We start from the raw sequence: 20,682 nt of genomic DNA on the forward strand, positions 1-20,682 counted from the left end.
ATGTATATATTTGAATACATGTGGATGATTAATTTATTATGGTTGATAGATGGATTTAGAAAACTCGGGTATTATATAATTGGGAGATTATATTTATGTTTTTCGCTGCGTATATGTTGATTATGGATTATCAGGGATTTTATCAGGTATAACGCGCCGGACCCCGGGTTTAAGGGTTCGGGGCGTTACAATTTTCCCTACTGATTCTTGGTTCCCTCTACTCATGCAGGGAAGAAGACAACCTTTGATGACAAGAATGTAGCAAGGGGCACTTTGCAGGTCGGACATTGCCAGTGCCAGTTTTTATATCCAAGTTTCAGTATGATAATTTTTAATAGGAGGATATATACGTTTTTTATTTTTTGTTTTCTGCTTCCTCCAGCGGTAATTTTTTTGGTAGTACACCTTGCCTCTTATATTATGCTGCTGCTACTACTGATTGTGCCCTTATTCTTGGAATGTGATTTTGTTTTTTATCTTTATATAATTTTTCCTTTTGGAAATTTTTGTTCTTTTTAAACTTTCTTCTTATTTTTGTACTAGCTTTTTTATTGAAGCTGCTCATATAATCACAATTAATTGAAGAGATTTAGGAGTTATAACCTCCTTAAATTCCTCCCCACATGGTCTAGGGCTGCAAATGAGCTGAGTTTTAGCATGCTCGAGCTTGGGCTTGGCATTTTGATCTCAGAAAGTCAGGCTTGAGCTTGAGCTCGGCTCAAGAATAAAAATAATGGCTCGAGCTTGGTTCGGGCTTGGCATTTTGATCTTAGAAAGTCTGGATCGGGATCGAGTTTGGGCTCAACTCATTTGCAGGCTCAGGCTTCGTCTCAGGAGAAAACAAAATAAAATAATAAAAACCAAAAAAAAAAAAACCACCATTTTTGGTTTGTGTTCTTTGGGTATTTGGGTTAACATCCATCGCAAGTAACTACCTATTTGGCTGTCTTTATCCTCCAATTTTCTATTGAAAATTCCTTATATTGCTTTCATTTCTGTTCTTCTTGTATTTGATTGACAACTATAGGTGGCTATTTTAGTTAGTTATTTATTTAATTATCTACTGCGTGTTGAGGGAGCTAGGTTGCAAAAATTGTATAAATCTTGGGAAGAAAATCTAGACATTGGTTTTACCACATTGAAGGTAATACTTTTGTGCTCTTTCTACTGTTGATTTCATTTATGTTTTTAGGTAATTGTTAATTTGTGTCTTTATCATATGGTGATTATTTTTGTTAAATAGCTTGTTGTTTATGGTGTGGCTCTTATACTTGGAGTTTCATAAACAAAGGAAGGAAGAAGAACATGGAGGGGCTGCATAGATTGGGAGCAACGACTTGGAATGAATTGGGAGCAATCATTTGTCTTTATTTGGCTAAGGATGTGTTGTATCACGTCATGGATGAGAATTCTCCGGCATTAGTTTGGTGAAAATGGGAATGCCGATATATGTCTAAGGGTTTGTCAAAATCTGCAAGTGTAGTGGAGAAAGACTCAGAATGTAATGTTGAAGATACGCTACGCGTTTCATCGGGTTTGGAGTGCCTCACGGGTGATTCTTGAATCTTAGTCATCGGATGCTTTTATCCTAGAAAATGGTTTGACACCGACAGGTTAGTTTGTACTGGTTGTATTTTGATGGAAAATGATATTTCATGCAAAATATTTGTTATTGGAAATGTCAAAATCAAAATTGTATGATGGTGTTGTAAAAGGCATATGTGATGTAAAGCATGAATTGGGTCTAAGGAAGAATGGTATTTTCATTTGAAATTTTAGATTGTAATGGATATTGTTACGAGTCTGAATGCAAAGAAATGAAAATGTGTGGTAACTCAATAGTGATGAAAGGGCATAAAGTAGCGACAAACATCTTTGCACTATGGGATGTTATAGTTGTAGGTGGAGTTGCAACTGTTGAATCTCAGTTGAGTTTCTTGTGGCATATGCGGTTAGAGCATATGGGTAACTACATGTATTCAGATGTTTGGGAACCAATGATGATAGCATCAGGGGATAGATATATGTTTTTCGTGGAATTATCACGAAGGGTCTTAGTGTACTTTATGCAGTGGCTGAGGTGGAGAACCAGACTGGGAGAGAGATTCTCAAGTCAAACATTGGGACAGAGTATGCTGGTTTTGTTCAAGAAGTTTTGTGAGCAAGGTAGGTTATATGTAGGGCTTGTAGGGTACTTCTTGGTGAAGTCAGTGAGTATGGCGCGTTTCTTGAGTAATCGATTGCCAAAGGTATCGCTAGATAAGAAAGTTGCAAGTGAATTGTGGGCATGTTTTTGCGGTAGACTACTGGGTTGTGAGTGGATGTCCACTGGTGCACTATTCTAGTGATGAAGGATCTAGGCTTGATGTTTTGTCCGGAAAGTACCTCTTTCTTTATTCACTAAGAAAGGAGGGTGCAAGTTGGGTGATCCTGTGGCAAACAAAGGGGTGATCGAGAACATGACTTTTCGTTGATAAAGTCATGGGGCAGCGTACTTAGGTAAAGGAAGAGAAACATAAATGCTAGAAAACTGCGGCAGAAGCAATCATGTTATTTAGGTGGAGTTAGGGACTCTGGGCAGAAATGCGGGGAGTTCTAAGTTTCTAACTCAGGTTAACAATATCACAGATTAAATGAGTTTGTGATGCAGGTGGAGCAACAGACTCAGGGTAGAGATGACATTGGTCATATTGCATGGAGTTTCAGCTCGGGAGATCCGTAGAATCACGTTAAGCTTATATGCACTATTAGACCATCACTCAGGTGTGTGAGGTGGTGAGGCTTCCAATATGGAAGAGGGTGATAAGATGTAGTGAAGTGATATGTTTGTTGTGTATGAATGACATGTTATTGGCTGGAAATGCTTTAACTGAGGCTTTAATCCGTTGGAAACTCTGTTGAAAGGTTTTGATATGAATGTGTTGGGCATGGCCAAGATGGGTCTTGGTTTGTTGATTCACATGGACAAAGCTGCAGGGAGATTGATATTATCTCAGGGTGGTTTTTTGGATGGAACCGTAGGGAGACTTCTTTTTCTGTCTCAAGGGGGTTCTGTGGAGAATCGTTGTGAAATGTCTACCACTTGGTACCCAAGGACGGGCTGTGATGTCCAGCATATGTAAAAGGTCCTCCATGATTGTGAAAATGGGGTGTTTCGTTAGGCAACAAAGTGGACTGTTAGTTGTGAGATTTGTTGAAGACTATGCAGGGGGCTTTGGTAATATAAGGCTTGCAGTAGTATTTGTTGTTGTTGGAAGGCTTTGTTGGAAGCTTAGGGTGAAGTCTTCGGGTGGTGAATCTACAACTGCATCGAAGTTGATGGTAGAAGTTGAAGCTGCCATCAGTAAGTTCAAGCGGTATTGTTTGGACTTGGTATTTGTCTCCAAGTGTTAGAAGGGAGACATAACCCAACTGGGCGATTCAAGTTCAAGGTGGAGCAGTTCATATGTTTTTCAGTATTCTCCTAAGGGGGCGTATAATCGCCAAGGTGGAATTGTTGTCTATGGTGTGGCTCTTATACTTGGAATTTCATAAACAAGGGAAGGAAGAAGAACATGGAGAGGCTGCACAACAGGCACTCGTTGGCGAATGCCTTGAGCTCGTCGATGAGTATATACCGAGAGCCAGAAAATCTCAGAGCAAAAGACTCGTCGACGAGATGATAGACTAGTCAACGAGTGGGCTTCTTGGACTCATCGACGAATCCCTTGTTCTCGTTGACGAGTGCGACTGGGCTGCGAGAGGTTATTTGAATTTTGAATTTGAATGTGGTGACAGTTGGGGATTCGGAGCGAAACTTCAGAGGGCTTGTTATATATGCTCTTTTGGGCATATTTTGACATGTAAGAGAGTAAGAGAGGGTAAGAGAAGGAGAGAAGATAATTGTATTATGAGACTTTGATTTTCATAGTGAATCTCTTGTTGATTGCTCTCGTGGATGTAGGTTTTGCTGAACCACGTAATTCCTGATATCGTTGCTCTTATCTTTACTCTCTTTATATTGCTATGGTTGTGGAATGTTTCTGTTTATCACTAATATGTTTGTTGTAAGTGTGTATGTGTGATCCTTTATACAGTGTTCATTCTGGTGCGCATTGTTGGGAGAGGCCTCCCTTATTTTTTTCATAAGATAGCTTATACAGCATCTTGAATTTTTTTAAGGGCAGTGGAAAGGCATTTTGTGCTGGTAGAGATATTGTTACACTTTATTGATTATTAAAAAGAGGTATGTGACAGGCTTAGCAAAAAAATAAAAAATTGTTGTGTGAAAGAGAAGCCTCTTATAAAAGGATGGAACTCACTAATTAACAGCACCTTGGCTAATCTGCTTGACTACTTCATGCCACCATGATAAAAGGGCGTGAAGGCATCTAGAAGAGGTCTTTGCAGGATAATGTTGGGGAGGAGTTAAAATATCATTTGGTGAAGTTGGGGATGGTTAAATTATCAATGACCATAACAGATTTGTTTTTGAAATGCAAGTGGATGAACTTTACCGTAAATCTGTAATTTTATTTTTTTAAAAATTCTTTGATATAAAACTGGTAATAAAAATAATTCATCAGGTCTCCTTTTCGGATTTGCATTAACAGATTTGCTTTGTCTTGTTCAAATACAAAGTAAAGATAAGAGCACCTCAAATATCTGCTGTGATATTTTGATTTAAATTATTTTTTTGTACTTTGTTTAAATTATTGTTATATTGTATTGCAATATAGCATTGAGTCTGATTCCAACAGAGAGAAATTTAATTGTAAAATAATATTGGATTTAGGTATTCCGTTTATCTGTGAGAAGACCTGCTGCCCAACAGTTTGAATCTATCCAAGTAGGACGATAGACACAGGTTTTAACTGAAGCATAACATATTTTAGGTTGGGGAAATTCTCAACCAATCAGAGATGCTGAGTTATTCTGGTTCATGATTCATAGCTGATCCACTTATGTTCTGGACTATTGTAACTTTTAAGTGTTTTAGCCAATTCTGGTTGATGATTCAAAGTTGATGTTGGTCATCAATCATAATACAGAGCACTATGATAACTAATAAATCTGAAGTATGAGCATGTTTATTTGTATGTGCTCAGAATCAAGTACACAATAGGACTTGTTCATATAGCAAGGTTGTTAGTTGGCTCATTAGGTTAGAATGGCTTGGTTTTAGGGTTGGGGAGAAGCTTGGATATAGAATGAGGCTTCTCTGCTCTAGGTGAAATGTATAACTAACATGAGAATTGAACAAATCCGCCACAGCTGGTCATAATCAAAGATAATTGGGGCCCATTATCAATTTCTGCTTGTGTTAGCTATAGTGAACTTTGATTTACGTGGATTTTGAGTATTGCTATTTTTGCCTTCATTTTTTTTATGTTCAGTGAATTCCACTTCACTACATAAGCATCCATGTGGCAACCTCTGATGCATCCATGTGACTACCTTCGAGAGGAGTATGAGGTCACACAGCGTTTTGGGAATCTGGATTTCAAATTGAAATTTGTTGAGGTATTTCTCTCTGTTCTGATCATTTCTTTTATCAGCTTATGTTGGAGTATACCCATTTTGTCATTTTCTTCCTCCAAATGTGGAGATCAAGGTTGCATAGATCATGTCCTTCCAACCCCCTGAAGGTGCGGGAACCTTTTGCGCTGGGTATTGCCTTTTCTTTTTTTCCCTATTTTAAAATGCTCAGGTTTGGATGTGGATGTTGTGTGCTTTCTATAATGATCATTGTTGGTTTTCCCCAGAAATTTGGAATGTAGTACATTCATAAACATAATGTGTTGGATGATTGTTACAAGAAAAAATAACAGTACTCCATAGAAGTAAATAGTTGAAAAATTGCTACACATTTTGTGAATGTTCTAAAATTGTCCAATGAACTTTTATTGAACTTATTTGAATATTTGATGTAAACCTTTTTTTTTTTTTGGCAGCACAACGTTCATTTTCTTCAAGAAGTCCTCCAAAATAGGCGGTCAGATCTTTCGGAGTGGTGCATCATTTGCTTGCTGAGTATTGAGAATGTCCTATCCATTTATGAGATCATTCGTGAATCAACCAGTGTTTTTCTTTGATCTGTCAAACAGATGGTGACGACTTCAACAGCCAAATAAAGTTTACAGCATAACTACTTAATGGGTAGGGCAAATGATTCTGCAATTTACTGCTGCTTGTTGAGTATTTGATAATGTTACATTAATTTATAAGATTTTTGTGTGAATCAATTCCAGTTTATGTTTTTTGATTTGGCAAGCATATGGGATTTTTGATAGCCAACACATACAGCAGTAAAACAAATCATATCTTGACAGGGTGAATGAATCTGCAATTCTGTATCCAGTATCAAGTTAATAGCAGTCCGAGTAGAGATGGGAAAATAGTTAGAACAAATCATATTGCCAGGGTGAATGAATCTGCAATTCTGTATCCAGTATCAAGTTAATAGCAGTCCGAGCAGAGATGGGAAAATAGTTAGAATCAATTGATCTAACTCATACTTGATCCGCCTAATTTGAATTACATCTGGTTTGCACAAAATATGGGATTTAGATATGCATTGGAATATTTATATTTGCATTGTAAATGGATTGGGATGGTTAAACAAATGGGTATCTGTTGATTTGTTTATCAATGAATACAACAAAAGAGAAATATGGGAAGTAATTGGCAGTATGTGCATATAATACAAATTGTTTTCTTATCCAAAAATTTTAGAAGCCTAGAGTTGTGGTAATTGATTGAGTACTCTTTGGTAGTGTTTGGGAGCATGGATTTCAAGACTTGGATTTGGATTTGTGTGAATTTGAATAAAATTTAATATAATTTTGCATTGCGTTTTGCCTAGATAATAAAATTTTATCCCAAAATTTTGTAGAAAATTGATTTTTTTTTAGTTCTTTCATTCAAATACAGCCAGATATTCTGGTTTGGCATTGTAATTAGAAGGATTTTGATATTAAAGTGTCATTATTTCAGTGTCAATAGCCCCCAACACAAGTAATAAAATGGTTAATCTAGTCACCCAACCCCTTGCCACTGACCATCTAGTTGTTAAACTTGGGACGACCCAGTTGGCTCAGTCAATTTCAGATGTCTCATTTGAGCCTAGCAGGTTGATTGTTTAATGTTTTCCTAGAATTATGTTAATGTATGAAATTTTTGGGCCATCAAGCTTGTTCCATCCAGCTTAAGACTTAAATTCATAGAAGCAACAGCGACAGAACTAGTTTTTAGAAGCTTGTTAATAATTTGATTGCTTACATGATTTACAGAAAATAGTTACTTCTAGACAATGTGATAAATTGGGTCCTGAGCAGCATTAAAAATGACTAATATATCTTAACAAAAAGAAAGCAATATTAATTTGTACAAAAGCAATAAACAAAAAATTATTTCTGTGTGAACAAAATAATATAAACTCCTATCAAAATTTTAGAAATCTAAGTTATTTATTCTGGCTATCTGGGTTTGCTAAATTATTTAGAATGCAGATCGACCCTCTAATCTGGAGGTTGGGCCATGACCTGGTGATCTATTCTTGGTTCTAGTTTGACGAGGGTTGTTCCAATTCTGACTGAGCGAACTGGTCAACGAGTTCTTTCACATTTTCCCCCAAGTTATTTTATGTGCATTACCTCCATGAGAGTTGGATATCTTATGAATTTTAATTTAATGAGAATGTGGTTTAATCTTTATTAAGGAATATTAATGACATCATGATAGATATGTTGGTGAAAACCCAAAAGAAGGGGAGAAGAAGCGATCCCCAGCCTGGTAAGTTCAACCTTGGGATCCACTGGATTACAGAGCTTGAAAAGGCATAAAGCAGCATTCTTACAACCGGGCAGAACTGAGGCTTTCAGATCATCGGCCTGTAAGCTCAGCCTTCTTAGTTGAGATTGAAGTTTTAGACCCTCAGAACCTCAAAAGGGCTCTCAATATCACTAGCGCGGCAGTACATCCTGAGATTTTCCTTGATGGAGAGGGGGAGTTAGAACTTTAGCATATTAGAGGTAATCAATTTATTTCTGATCACATAAATCATTATCTGAATTGCAGTTGTTGGTGCTGGTACTCCTAAAGAATAGCCGCATGTATCTTGATTGCCCATTGATAGAAATCAGCACTTAAAAGTTGAATGCAAAATTATTAACCGGTCACTGACTTGGTGGAATGATGGAAAGGAGGTTTGAGCTAGGAGTTAAATTGTGTTTTTTTAAGTGGATAACTATTTACAATACTGCAGCATTACTGTTCATAAGAGCATTTTTGGGTGATTTTTATTTCACTATGGGTCCTGTGTTAAGGGAATTTTCGGTCCATATTTTCGGCTATTTTATGTAGTCTATTTTTTATGGTCAAGATTAGTTTAGTTTTAATAGTGGTCATTGATTATTGTTAGGGTTAAGCTACCAAGAGGCTTATATAAGATTCATATTAATTCTTGGTGAAGTTGGGGATGGTTAAATGGGCATGTTTGGTGATGGAAGAGAATGCACTTTTAGTTCATTTGAAGTTAACTACAACAATCTCTTAATTTGTTCTTTTTTTTTTTCAATTAGTTTTGTTGTGTTGGTTGTGATTTTACAAAAGGCATTTCATTTTCATGTATAAAAAGGAAAATAGGTTCTTTTTAGCAGTTCAACTATGTATCCATTGGAAAATTTGGATAATGTGGCTAATCTTCCATGCAATAATTTCCTTTTTAGAAAAATGTTGCCATATTTGCATATTCTTATTTTAAAAATATTTATCAACTTCATATCTGTATACATAGCCTTCTCCCGGTCAAGAACCCATATCAAGAACCCATCATCTTGTTGATCTATAGGAGGAATAAAATCAAATGTTACATAATTGTGAAACAGTGGATTTGCTTAACAACTAATATAGTGGACATTGGTTTGTATTATTGTGAAAGGAATTGAATCTTGTGTGAAAAATAGTCATTAAAAAGCAATATTTCCTTTGAAAGATGATAATGAAAGACATAGTATATCATCTATTTCTTTGCAATGTGAATAAATAGCTAGTTTTCTAGCTGGAATTGGTATGGCGATGTCATGTTCTTCTTTTTACTTATAGGAGGGAAATTTAACTATTTGAAATTGTATCATTTTTTTTAACTATGCCCGAATGTCTGATTATTTTGCTATTAAATCATTGATACTTATAGTACGTAAACATATATGTTCAAAAATTGTATATTAATTTTTTTTTTATAATTCTTAATTTGTAGGGTTAGTAGCTGTCACAACATCAGCACGATGTCATATACTATAGTCAGATGTAGCTTTTGATTAATTTTTTTTTTTTGTGTATTTTTTTGTTATCTGAACAGATAGAATTTTTGTATTTTAATTTGAATTTGTATAATGTATTTGTATTTGAATTTGATTTTGATTTTTGAATTTTTTTGAATTTTTTTTTTGTTATCCGAACAAATGGAATTTTTGTATTTTAATTGAATTTGTATAATGTATTTGTATTTGTATTTGAATTTGAATTTTAAATAATTTATGAATTTTTTAGTAATTATTGTTTAATGTTATGTATGCGAAAATGTAATTACAGATTTTTACAAGAATTAATGATTAAAAATATTATTAGTGATAGTTTTAAAACTATCACTAATAATTGTCCATTTTTTGAGTATTAGTGAAGGTTTCAAAACTGCCACTAATACTCTATTATTAGTGACGAATTTTAAAAGTGTCACTAAAGCTCAAGTATCAGTGATGGTTTTAAATTTTGGTTTTGAAATTCATCACTAATACTCTTCTATTAGTGACGATTTTCAGCCGAACCAACGTAAAATTTATAGTAACGGCATTAGAATTTTAGTGACGGTTATAATCCGTCACTAATACTTTGTTATTAGTGACGTTTTTAGAATTCGTGACTAATAAGTATTAGTAACTGCAATTATAGTGACTAATTCAAAATTGTTACTAATAATCACAAAATCGTATTAGTGACGGTTTTGTGATTATTAGTGACGGTTTTTGATAATTCACTAATAACCTTATTTTTTGTAGTGTTACACCTTAGAAAAATAAGGTGTCCTAATTTACTTTCATGATTTTACCACTTGCTTATAATGGGACGAGTGAGAGAATATCCTATTGTATGGTGTTTTTCTCTCTTCCCTCTCTAGGCACAATGTGAGTACTCTTCCTTAAGCATGTATGAGTGAATGAAAGTAGGTGCTTGCTGTAACAACCTGACCCTTTAAACGGACCTAGATTGCCAACCTACATACATAATAACCTGTACCTGATAGCCATACATGAAGAACCCGTCCTAAACAGGGACATACGGGTGTAAATCATACAAAACTGGGATATAAATGTCGCGAAAAAACATAAATATCCATCGGGATTTATACTAGGTATAAACCAGAGTCTACCAACTGTATTTTTAAATTCTCAAACATCCAACTTAATACATAAATCAGTGTTTACAACCTCCAAAAAGATGCTTCTAACTAAGTTTATTACATAACCGAATACTTACACAACTAAACCAAAAACCACCTTCCCAGTCGCTCTAGCAACTAGGACCGACGTCCTGAAGGACCTAAAAATAGAGGTTGTATAACGAGGTGAGACACTTCTCAGTAGGGAAGAAAGTATTACAATTAGCGTGTGGCCACATGTGAGTATTTCAATTTAAAACATATATCCATATATATAAAACGAAGGTTTTCAATACTGAAGCACAACACATATATCAATATAAACAATACCGTTTTTCCATATCAGCTTTTAAATCATGTATATGAATATAGAATGACCAACAACTTGGTATCACAAATAATGCCTATTTTACCCCGTGGCACGGGTTGTGCAGTGATATCTCTAACAATGCCCTGTTAAGTGCAGGCACTATCATGTATCTCATATGTAGTCTGACTGCCTCCCCTGGTCCATTATTCACCTATGATTACAAACTCCTGCAAGTCGACCATCTTTGTACCCACACCACTTAGCGTGTGTGGTTGCACTGTACTCACTGGCAATGGAATCCGAGCCTTTTGGTATCAGGACTATAAACCCCTTTACCCTGAAGTATTTCAACTCCAGTTTGGTAGTATCTTTCAACTCCTTAGTCGGTAGTATCTTTCAACCCCTTAGGTGGTAGTATCTTTCAACTCCAATAGTCGCAAGCTATGGTTCCACTTATCATGTAAACAATTTATAACAAAACATGATAACCTGTGTAATTCTAGCATTTTTACAAACTCATATATCCATATCTGGTATAAATCGGCACACACCCTCTCGGTTTACCCTTTTTACATAATTAGCACGGTATATAACCGACACTTGTTTTTCAACATTTTCCAGTATAACAATCTGAAACTCCTTTCCCATAATCCATATCAATAATATCAAATGTTCACAAGTTCATTTTCATCCACATGTCACACTAATTTAAACAAAAATCCGCTATATAGTATATAATACAATAAACACCATTTAAATAAAAATAAGGGATTCAGACATCTCCCACATACATAATAATACAAATAAAGAAGTTTTGAAACATTTGGAGACCATACGCCAAAACCCGTATTTTTACCAAAACCGTAAAATCACGAAACCCTGCATTTCAACCTGGTGAAATTTAGTAAAATAGCAGTCAAATCAATCATATGAATGTAAACTATCTTTTTAGTGGTTTAGTTTTACGAAATAACTGTTGTAATCAATTTCCCCTTACCTTAAACATGAAATAGAAACACGAACGAACCGATCGAAAATAACGACTCGGGGTCCCCAAAACCTAAAAATTGAAGAACAATGCTTCAATATAATTTCCTATACTACCAATCTACCGAACCGAAATCGAATTTATACCCTTACCTCGATTTTAGGGAAAATCCCGAAATTTCACAAACGAAGATCTATTCCACAATAAACGTAGAGATTCTCCTCCAGACCCATGTGGTAACGACGGATCGTGAATTCCTGCAACGGATGATGCGAAATCCTAGAGAGAGAGAGAGAATGAGAGAGTTTATAGAATAAAACCTAACTTAGCCTTTAAGTAATCTAAATAAATATCTCCTCTAAGATATTTATATATAAATATCTCAAAATATCTTCTCCAAAATATCTCCTCCAAAATATCTCTTTATTTATTATTTATTTATTTATTTTTTGGGTCAGGTTACTACACTTGCTCTATGGGATTGAAGCATGAATGGTAAACTTGGAATTCCATTTTTTCAAAAAAAAAAAAAAAAAAGCACCTTCCATTTTTAAAAGAGACATTTTTTATTGTTTTCGTTTTTGGCCAATGATGAAATATAGTAATGTTATAAAAAAACCTCTTTATTTTGCCAAATATGCTCTTTTCAAAATGAAACTTCCATTTTTGAAACCATGAATATCTTCTATTTTCCTACCCCTTGATCACAATTTGAAAGGATCTCAATCTTGTTTCCATTAAAACCTTGATTGCAATTAGGCGATTTTCAACTCAATCATAATTTATTCCCTGATTTCAATCAAAGATCTCAATCTCCCTCTCTATTAAAACCCTAATTGCTATTAGGAGATTTTCAACTCAATCATCACTAAGTTCATGATTTCAAGCAAAGATTTTAAAAATTGAGATGTGTCTCACTCGAATATGAATTTATCTTTTTCAGGATTTTGTTGAGATCAAGTTTTAAAAGCTCGAGATTTTTATAGCATTATTGGGGAATAGGAAAAAGAAAAGGGTATATTTCTATGTTAATTTTGAGATGTATATGTTATGTTTTATGTTTTGTATTTTAAGTCCTTTAGATATTATGAAAGGTTGTGAAACATACTGACATTATGAATACTGAATAATGTTTGGAGATATGTATATATTTGAATACAGGTGGATGATTAATTTATTATGGCTGATAGATGGATTTAGAAAATTATGGTATTATATAATTGGGAGATTATATTTATGTTTCTCGCTGCGTATATGTTGATTATGGATTTTCAAGGATTTTATCAGGTATAACGCGCCGGACCCCGGGTTTAAGGGTTCGGGGCGTTACAATTTTCCTTACTGATTCTTGGTTCCCTCTACTCATGCAGGGAAGAAGACAACCTTTGATGATAAGAATGTAGCAAGGGGCGCTTTGCAGGTCGGACATTGCCAATGCCAGTTTTTATATCCAAGTTTCAGTATGATAATTTTTAATAGGAGGATATATAGGTTCTTTATTTTTTGTTTTCTGCTTCCTCCAGTAGTAATTTTTTTGGTAGTACACCTTGCCTCTTATATTATGCCGCTGCTACTACTGTTTGTGCCCTTATTCTTGGAATGTGATTTTTTTTTTTTATCTTTATATAATTTTTCCTTTTGGAAATTTTTGTTCTTTTTAAACTTTCTTCTTATTTTTGTACTAGCTTTGCTATTGAAGTTGCTGATATAATCACAATTAATTGAAGAGATTATATATAGGAGTTATAACCTCCTTAAATTCCTCCCCACATGGTCTAGGGCTGCAAATGAGCTGAGTTTCAGCATGCTCGAGCTTGGGCTTGGCATTTTGATCTCAAAAAGTCAGGCTTGAGCTTGAGCTCGGCTCAAGAATAAAAATAATGGCTCAGGCTTGGTTCAAGCTTGGCATTTTGATCTTAGAAAGTATAGATCGGGCTCGAGTTTGGGCTCAACTCATTTGCAGGCGCAGGCTTCGGCTCAGGAGAAAACAAAATAAAATAATAAAAACCCAAAAAAAAAAAAACCACCATTTTTGGTTTGTGTTCTTTGGGTATTTGGGTTAACATCCATCGCAAGTAACTACCTATTTGGCTGTCTTTATCCTCCAATTTTCTATTGAAAATTCCTTATATTGCTTTCATTTCTGTTCTTCTTGTATTTGATTGACAACTGTAGGTGGCTATTTTAGTTAGTTATTTATTTAATTATCTACTGTGTGTTGAGGGAGCTAGGTTGCAAAAATTGTATAAATCTTGGGAAGAAAATCTAGACATTGGTTTTACCACATTGAAGGTAATACTTTTGTGCTCTTTCAACTATTGATTTCATTCATGTTTTTAGGTAATTGTTAATTTGTGTCTTTATCATATGGTGATTATTTATGTTAAATAGCTTGTTGTTTATGGTGTGACTCTTATACTTGGAGTTTCATAAACAAAAGAAGGAAGAAGAACATGGAGGGGCTGCATAGCAGGCACTCGTTGACGAGTGCCCTGAGCTTGTCGACGAGTATATATCGAGAGCTAGAAAATCTCAGAGTAGAAGACTCGTCGATGAGATGATAGATTAGTTGACGAGTGGGCTTCTTGGACTCGTCGACGAATCCCCTGTTCTCGTTGACGAGTGCGACTGGGCTGCAATAGGTTATTTGAATTTTGAATTTGAAAGTTGTGACAGTTGGGGATTCGGAGGGAAACTTCCAAGGGCTTTTTATATATGCTCTTCTGGGCATATTTTGACATGTAAGAGAGTAAGAGAGGGTAAGAGGAGGAGAGAAGATCATTGTATTGTGAGACTTTGATTTTCATAGTGAATCTCTTGCCGATTGCTCCCGTGGATATAGGCTTTTTCGAACCACGTAATTCCTGGTGTCGTTACTCTTATCTTTACTCTCTTTATATTGCTATGGTTGTGGAATGCTTCTGTTTATCACCAATTTTTTTGTTGCAAGTATGTATGTGTGATCCTTTATACAATGTTCATTCCGATGCGCATTGTTAGGAGAGGCCTCCCTTATTTTTTTCGTAACAATTGGTATTAGAGCGTGTTGTATGGCCTCTGAATTTGAGGATTTCATGTTGTAACAAGGCATGGGGAATGTTTTTTTACAAAATTTCAACTGGATAGCATGAATGCAACGACTTGGAATGAATTGGAAGCAATCATTTGTCTTTATTTGGCTAAGGATGTGTTGTATCACGTCATGGATGAGAATTCTCCGGCATTAGTTTGGTGAAAACGGGAATGCCGATATATGTCTAAGGGTTTGTCAAAATCTGCAAGTGTAGTGGAGAAAGACTCAGAATGTAGTGTTGAAGATACGCTACGCGTTTCATCGGGTTTGGAGTGCCTCACGAGTGATTCTTGAATCTTAGTCATCGGATGCTTTTATCCTAGAAAATGGTTTGACACCGACAGGTTAGTTTGTACTAGTTGTATTTTGATGGAAAATGATATTTCATGCAAAATATTTGTTATTGGAAATGTCAAAATCAAAATTGTATGATGGTGTTGTAAAAGGCATATGTGATGTAAAGCATGAATTGGGTCTAAGGAAGAATGGTATTTTCATTTGAAATTTTAGATTGTAATGGATATTGTTACGAGTCTGAATGCAAAGAAATGAAAATGTGTGGTAACTCAATAGTGATGAAAGGGCATAAAGTAGCGGGAAACATCTTTGCACTATGGGATGTTATAGTTGTAGGTGGAGTTACAACTGTTGAATCTCAGTCGAGTTTCTTGTGGCATATGCGGTTAGAGCATATGGGTTACTACATGTATTCAGATGTTTGGGAACCAATGATGATAGCATCAGGGGATAGATATAAGTTTTTTGTGGTATTATCACGAAGGGTCTTAGTGTACTTTATGTAGTGGCTGAGGTGGAGAACCAGACTGGGAGAGAGATTCTCAAGTCAATCATTGGGACAGAGTATGTTGGTTTCTTTCAAGAAGTTTTGTGAGCAAGGTAGGTTATATGTAGGGCTTGCAGGGTACTTCTTAGTGAAGTCAGTGAGTATGGCGCGTTTCTTGAGTAATTGATTGCCGAAGGTATCGCTAGATGGGAAAGTTTCAAGTGAATTGTGGGCATGTTTTTGCGGTAGACTATTCGGTTGTGAGTGGATGTCCACTGGTGCACTATTCTAGTGATGAAGGATCTAGGCTTGGCGTTTTGTTAGGAAAGTACCTCTTTCTTCATTCACTAAGAAAGGAGGGTGCAAGTTGGGTGATCCTGTGGCAAACAAAGGGGTGATCGAGGACATGACTTTTCGTTGATAAAGTCATGGGGCAGCGTACTCAGGTAAAGGAAAAGAAACAGAAATGCTAGAAAACTACGGCAGAAGCAGTCATGTTATTCAGGTGGAGTTAGGGACTCTGGGCAGAAATGTGGGGAGTTCTAACTCAGGTTAACAATATCACAGATTAAATGAGTTTGTGATGCAGGTGGAGCAATAGACTCAGGGCAGAGATGACATTGGTCATATTGCATGGAGTTTTAGCTCTGGAGATTTGTAGAATCACAGTCAGCTTATATGCACTATAAGACCATCACTCAGGTGTGCGAGGTGGTGAGGCTTCCAATATGGAAGAGGGTGATAAGATGCAGTGAAGTGATATGTTTGTTGTGTATGAATGGCATGTTATTGGCTGGAAATGCTTTAACTGAGGCTTTAATAAGTTGGAAATTCTATTGAAAGGTTTTGACATGAATGTGTTGGGTATGGCCAAGATGGGTCTTGGTTTGTTGCTTCACATGGACAAAGCTGCAGGGAGATTGATATTATCTCAGGATGGTTTTGTGGATGGAACCGTAGGGAGACTTCTTTTTCCATCTCAAGGGGGTTCTGTGGAGAATCGTTGTGAAATGTCTACCACTCGGTACCCAAGGACGGGCTGTGATGTCCAGCATATGTCAAAGGTCCTCCATGATTGTGAAAATGGGGTGTTTCATCAGGCAACAGAGTAGACTGTTAGTTGTGAGATTTGTTGAAGACTATGCAGGGGGCTTTGGTAATATAAGGCTTGCAGCAGTATTTGTTTACTGTTGTTGGAAGGCTTTGTTGGAAGTTTAGGGTGAAGTCTTCGGGTGGTGAATCTACAACTGCATCGAGGTTGATGGCAGAAGCTGAAGCTGCCATCAGTAAGTTCAAGCGGTATTGTTTGGACTTGGTATTTGTCTCCAAGTGTTAGAAGGGAGACATAACCTAACCGGACGATTCAAGTTCAAGGTGGAGCAGTTCATATGTTTTTCAGTATTCTCCTAAGGGGGCGTATAATCGCCAAGGTGGAATTGTTGTCTATGGTGTGGCTCTTATACTTGGAATTTCATAAACAAGGGAAGGAAGAAGAACATGGAGAGGCTGCACAACAGGCACTCGTTGGCGAATGCCCTGAGCTCGTCGATGAGTATATACCGAGAGCTAGAAAATCTCAGAGCAAAAGACTCGTCGACGAGATGATAGACTAGTCAACGAGTGGGCTTCTTGGACTCATCGACGAATCCCTTGTTCTCGTTGACAAGTGCGACTGGGCTGCGAGAGGTTATTTGAATTTTGAATTTGAATGTGGTGACAGTTGGGGATTTAGAGGGAAACTTTGGAGGGCTTGTTATATATGCTCTTCTGGGTATATTTTGACATGTAAGAGAGTAAGAGAGGGTAAGAGAAGGAGAGAAGATCATTGTATTATGAGACTTTGATTTTCATAGTGAATCTCTTGCTGATTGCTCCCGTGGATGTAGGTTTTGCTGAACCACGTAATTCCTAATATCGTTGCTCTTATCTTTACTCTCTTTATATTGCTATGGTTGTGGAATGTTTCTGTTTATCACCAATATGTTTGTTGTAAGTATGTATGTGTGATCCTTTATACAATGTTCATTCTGGTGCGCATTGTTGGGAGAGGCCTCCCTTATTTTTTTTGTAACATAGCTCATACAGCATCTTGAATTTTTTTAAGGGCAGTGGAAAGGCATTTTGTGCTGGTAGAGATATTGCTACACTTTATTGATTATTAAAAAGAGGCATGTGACAGGCTTAGCAAAAAAATAAAAAATTGCTGTGTGAAAGAGAAGCCTCTTATAAAAGGATGGAACTCACTAATTAACAGCACCTTGGCTAATCTGCTTGACTACTTCATGCCACCATGATAAAAGGGCGTGAAGGCATCTAGAAGAGGTCTTTGCAGGATAATGTTGGGGAGGAGTTAAAGTATCATTTGGTGAAGTTGGGGATGGTTAAATTATCAATGACCATAACAGATTTGTTTTTGAAATGCAAGTGGATGAACTTTACCGTAAATCTGTAATTTTATTTTTTTTAAAAAAATTCTTTGATATAAAACTGGTAATAAAAATAATTCATCAGGTCTCCTTTTCGGATTTGCATTAACAGATTTGTTTTGTCTTGTTCAAATACAAAGTAAAGATAAGAGCATCTCAAATATCTGCTGTGATATTTGATTTAAATTATTTTTTTATACTTTGTTTAAATTATCGTTATATTGTATAGCAATATAGCATTGAGCCTGATGCCAACAGAGAGAAAATTTAATCGTAAAATAATATTGGATTCTGTGAGAAGACCTGCTGCCCAACAGTTTGAATCTATCCAAGTAGGACGATAGACACAGGTTTTAACTGAAGCATAACATATTTTAGGTTGGGGAAATTCTCAACCAATCAGAGATACTGAGTTATTCTGGTTGATGATTCATAGCTGATCCACTTATGTTCTGGACTATTGTAACTTTTAAGTGTTTTAGCCAATTCTGGTTGATGATTCAAAGTTGATGTTGGTCATCAATCATAATACAGAGCACTATGATAACTAATAAATCTGAAGTACGAGCATGTTTGTTTGTATGTGCTCAGAATCAAGTACACAATAGGACTTGTTCATATAGCAAGGTTGTTAGTTGGCTCATTAGGTTAGAATGGCTTGGTTTTAGGGTTGGGGAGAAGCTTGGATATAGAATGAGGCTTCTCTGCTCTAGGTGAAATGTATAACTAACATGAGAATTGAACAAATCCGCCACAGCTGGTCATAATCAAAGATAATTGGGGCCCATTATCAATTTCTGCTTGTGTTAGCTATAGTGAACTTTGATTTACGTGGATTTTGAGTATTGCTATTTTTGCCTTCATTTTTTTTATGTTCAGTGAATTGGGAACCCACTTCACTACATAAGCATCCATGTGGCTACCTCTGATGCATCCATGTGACTACCTTCGAGAGGAGTATGAGGTCACACAGCGTTTTGGGAATCTGGATTTCAAATTGAAATTTGTTGAGGTATTTCTCTCTGTTCTGATCATTTCTTTTATCAGCTTATGTTGGAGTATACCCATTTTGTCATTTTCTTCCTCCAAATGTGGAGATCAAGGTTGCATAGATCATGCCCTTCCAACCCCCTGATGGTGCGGGAACCTTTTGCACTGGGTATTGCCTTTTCTTTTCTTTTTTTCCCTATTTTAAAATGCTCAGGTTTGGATGTGGATGTTGTGTGCTTTCTATAATGATCATTGTTGGTTTTCCCCAGAAATTTTGGAATGTAGTACATTCATAAACATAATGTGTTGGATGATTGTTACAAGAAAAAATAACAGTACTCCATAGAAGTAAATAGTTGAAAAATTGCTACACATTTTGTGAATGTTCTAAAATTGTCCAATGAACTTTTATTGAACTTATTTGAATATTTGATGTAAACCTTTTTTTTTTTTTGGCAGCACAACGTTCATTTTCTTCAAGAAGTCCTCCAAAATAGGCGGTCAGATCTTTCGGAGTGGTGCATCATTTGCTTGCTGAGTATTGAGAATGTCCTATCCATTTATGAGATCATTCGTGAATCAACCAGTGTTTTTCTTTGATCTGTCAAACAGATGGTGACGACTTCAACAGCCAAATAAAGTTTACAGCATAACTACTTAATGGGTAGGGCAAATGATTCTGCAATTTACTGCTGCTTGTTGAGTATTTGATAATGTTACATTAATTTATAAGATTTTTGTGTGAATCAATTCCAGTTTATGTTTTTTGATTTGGCAAGCATATGGGATTTTTGATAGCCAACACATACAGCAGTAAAACAAATCATATCTTGACAGGGTGAATGAATCTGCAATTCTGTATCCAGTATCAAGTTAATAGCAGTCCGAGTAGAGATGGGAAAATAGTTAGAACAAATCATATTGCCAGGGTGAATGAATCTGCAATTCTGTATCCAGTATCAAGTTAATAGCAGTCCGAGCAGAGATGGGAAAATAGTTAGAATCAATTGATCTAACTCATACTTGATCCGCCTAATTTGAATTACATCTGGTTTGCACAAAATATGGGATTTAGATATGCATTGGAATATTTATATTTGCATTGTAAATGGATTGGGATGGTTAAACAAATGGGTATCTGTTGATTTGTTTATCAATGAATACAACAAAAGAGAAATATGGGAAGTAATTGGCAGTATGTGCATATAATACAAATTGTTTTCTTATCCAAAAATTTTAGAAGCCTAGAGTTGTGGTAATTGATTGAGTACTCTTTGGTAGTGTTTGGGAGCATGGATTTCAAGACTTGGATTTGGATTTGTGTGAATTTGAATAAAATTTAATATAATTTTGCATTGCGTTTTGCCTAGATAATAAAATTTTATCCCAAAATTTTGTAGAAAATTGATTTTTTTTTAGTTCTTTCATTCAAATACAGCCAGATATTCTTGTTTGGCATTGTAATTAGAAGGATTTTGATATTAAAGTGTCATTATTTCAGTGTCAATAGCCCCCAACACAAGTAATAAAATGGTTAATCTAGTCACCCAACCCCTTGCCACTGACCATCTAGTTGTTAAACTTGGGACGACCCAGTTGGCTCAGTCAATTTCAGATGTCTCATTTGAGCCTAGCAGGTTGATTGTTTAATGTTTTCCTAGAATTATGTTAATGTATGAAATTTTTGGGCCATC

General features: G+C 35.9%; 1 long non-coding RNA gene across 1 annotated transcript; it reads left to right on the plus strand.

Moving 5' to 3' along the window:
• The first annotated feature begins 282 nt into the window (after positions 1–282).
• LOC131152220 (uncharacterized) lies at positions 283–19,790 on the plus strand. The gene is made up of 7 exons (XR_009135890.1): positions 283–1,613; positions 5,376–5,502; positions 5,934–6,138; positions 7,723–8,012; positions 13,086–13,135; positions 18,878–19,010; positions 19,448–19,790. It is a non-coding gene; the product is annotated as an uncharacterized LOC131152220 (long non-coding RNA).
• Positions 19,791–20,682: the final 892 nt, after the last annotated feature.

This window comes from Malania oleifera, chromosome 3 (genome assembly GCF_029873635.1).
Source record: "Malania oleifera isolate guangnan ecotype guangnan chromosome 3, ASM2987363v1, whole genome shotgun sequence".
In the NCBI taxonomy this organism is placed as follows: Eukaryota; Viridiplantae; Streptophyta; class Magnoliopsida; order Santalales; family Ximeniaceae; genus Malania; species Malania oleifera.